The following is a 3,277-nucleotide window of genomic DNA, read 5'->3' on the forward strand; positions in this document are numbered from 1 at the left end:
CCCCCCCCCCCCCCCCCCGCTCTCCCCTCATTAGCCAAACTCGACAAGCTTTGCAGTCCTCCACATGCTGCCTCCTTCCGCGCTTTCGAAGTCCAGCTTCAGGGCGTCGTGCGAAGGCGGCCACCGCCGATGTGACACTCTTTTTTTTCAGGGGCTGCTGTCCCCCCAAGCCTCGTGCAAAACACACCACTGGCTCCCTTCTCCTGCCTGGCACGGCCCTCATCCGCCCGAATAGGGTCGTGGGAACCCGCGAGTTGCTTGCAGGTGGCTGGGCTCGGGGCTGTATCCAGATTGGGGAGGCCCTTTCTGCGCTTGACACGCTCAATTTTGACTTTCCTCTTTAATCTTCCAAACTTTAATCCTTTTGCATTCTCTTTTTTTTTATACCCTTTTACCAGCCTGTCAAACGCCCCCGAGTCGCTGTCACAGTGAGTTGGGGAGCAGATAAATTGAATGAATGAATAAAATAATATAAAAAGAAATTTTAAAAATGGCCACCTTCCATGCGGCCGCGTGCAGGTTTTTCCCCCAGCCTGGCCCGGTTCAGGCAACCCTCGTAAATCCAGGCCGGTTGCCAAGTGTACCAATTTTGATCACGTAATGTAGGGACGTGGCGAGAGTCCTGGCTCGTAAGTCGTTCTTTTTTATTGCTGTTGTAACTTCAAACGATCACTAAACGAGTGGTTGTAACCCGAGGACTACCCCTAATGCAATTGGAGTGGGAAATTGCATCCTAACAGCTGGAAGACTCCCAAGCAGCTGTTCCCCTTGGGCTGAGCAAGGTCCCCGGTGGACGGAGCTGGTCCTTTTGCTGACCGGAAGGGACGCTGCCTGTGGTTAAAGCCAGGCAACCTCGGCAATCTTCGGCCTGGGGTGCACGGGGGCTCCTGCGGTCAGCCGGTCAACTTCTCCTTAAGAGATGAAGGGAAAAGAACCACGTGAGACCAGGCCAAAGAGATCGGACAGGAACCACAGAAGCTTGGGGCTGGAAGGGACCTTGGAGGTCATCTAGTCCAACCCCCTGCTCAAGCAGGAGCCCCTATATCAGGGGTCTGCCACCTTGACAACTTGAAGACTTGTGGACTTGTCTAGGCTGGCTGAGGAATTCTGAGAGCTGAAATCCACCAGTCTTCCAGTTGTCAAGGTTGCAGACCCCCTGCCCTATACCAAGGGTAGGCAACCTTGGCTCTTTTATGACTGGTGGACTTCAACTCCCAGAATTCCTGAGCCAGCATGGCTCAGCTTGGAAACCTCTCCCTTTCCCCTCAGCATGGCTGGCTCAGGAATTCTGGGAGTTGAAGTCCACCAGTCATAAAGCGGCCTAGGCCTAGGCCAGGGGTAGGCAACCTTGGCTCTTTTATGACTGGTGGACNTATGACTGGTGGACTTCAACTCCCAGAATTCCTGAGCCAGCCATGCTGAGGGGAAAGGGAGAGGTTTCCAAGCTGAGCCATGTTGGCTCAGGAATTCTGGGAGTTGAAGTCCACCAGTCATAAAGTGGCCTAGGGCTAGGGCAAACCATGGCTCTTGTATGACTGGTGGACTTCAACTCCCAGAATTCCTGAGCCAGCATGGCTCAGCTTGGAAACCTCTCCCTTTCCCCTCAGCATGGCTGGCTCAGGAATTCTGGGAGTTGAAGTCCACGAGTCATAAAGCGGCCTTGGCCTCAGCATGGCTGGCTCAGGAAATCTGGGAATTGAAGTCCATGAGTCATGAGGGGGCCAAAGTTCCCCCATGCTGGCTCAGGAATTCTGGGAGTTGAAGTCCACCAGTCATAAAACGGCCTAGGCCTAGGCCAGGGGTAGGCAACCTTGGCTCTTTTATGACTGGTGGACTTCAACTCCCAGAATTCCTGAGCCAGCCATGCTGAGGGGAAAGGGAGAGTTTCCAAGCTGAGCCATGCTGGCTCAGGAATTCTGGGAGTTGAAGTCCACCAGTCATAAAAGAGCCAAGGTTGCCCACCCCTGGCCCTACTAGACCATTTCAGACAGGTGACTGTCCAGCCTCTTTTTTTAAAATCTCCAGTGATGAAGCACCCACAATTTCCGGTGGCAAGCAGTTCCACTGGTTAATTGTCCTCCCTGTTAGGAAGTTTCTCCTTAATTCTAGGTTGCTTCTCTCCTTGATTAGTTTCCATCCGTTGCTTCTTGTCCTGCCTTCAGGGACTTTGGAAAATAAATGGACCCCCTCTTCTTTGTGGCAGCCCCTCAAACACTGGAAGACTGCTCTCCTGTTTCCCCCCAATAATCCTTCTTTTCATTAAACGAGACGTAACCGCCTCTTTCTCACATGTTTTAGTCTCCAGGCCTTTACTCCTCTTAGTTGCTCTTCTCTGCACTCTTTCCAGAATCTCAACCTCTTTTTTTGGGGGGGGGATTGTGGCAAACCAGAACTGGACCCAGTGGTCCAAGCGTGGCCTTGCACAACGCAGTCACGAAGCCTGCCTTGAGTTTGGAATAGTTTGCCTCCCGTCGGCAGGAGGCAGGGACTGCAGAGTAGGTCAAAAAAGTCAAGATGGCGGCCACAACGGTGGCATCGAAGCACTATGCTTTTTTTTTAACTGTGTTGCGTGTTCAGAGGTGATGCTTCTGTGGAGACCCCAGTGCCTAGGACAGGGGTGGGCCACTATGGCAACTTTAGGACCTGTGGACTTCAACTCCCAGAATTCCTGAGCCAGCTTTGCTGGCTCAGGAATTCTGGGAGTTGAAGTCCACAGGTCCTAAAATAGTGACCGATCCCTGCTGTAGGAATTATCTTCTTCATGAATATTCTGCAATGAGCAGGACGTTGCACAGAAGCTCCGAAACGGCCACCCCACTCGGTAACACACGGGACCACGGATGGATTCACACATGCCTCTGTTTTCCCATCCACAGGACACCCAGAAATTGTCTTCTGTGGGATGAGAGGCCTCAAACTGAAGTGCGCATAGCAAAAAATCACCCAATCCGCAAGGGTAGTCCAGCACACCGGTTCCTACCTGGTAGACCTTTGCTAGTCTACGGGGTCTCTGACTGGTTAGGCTGGAGGCCCCTTGGGAGCCCCACGGGTGGAGCTGCATGGTCTTCTCCCCTGGCTCCGGGGACAGGAGGCAGGAGCCCCTGGTCTGCAGCTGGGACGGAGGGCTCGGTCAGGACCGGCGCTTGGTCAACTATACGCCGCCGTCTCTGCAGGAGCTTCTCAAGCTGATTGTCCACCAGTTGCTTCTTCTGGCTGCCCTTACGCCGGCTGGATCGCTTCCGTGGCCGGCTCGTGGCACTCTGGGGAGGAGAACATT

The sequence above is a fragment of the Protobothrops mucrosquamatus genome, unplaced genomic scaffold, assembly GCF_001527695.2.
Source record: "Protobothrops mucrosquamatus isolate PMUCROS unplaced genomic scaffold, P.Mucros_1.0 scaffold6935, whole genome shotgun sequence".
NCBI lineage: Eukaryota > Metazoa > Chordata > Lepidosauria > Squamata > Viperidae > Protobothrops > Protobothrops mucrosquamatus.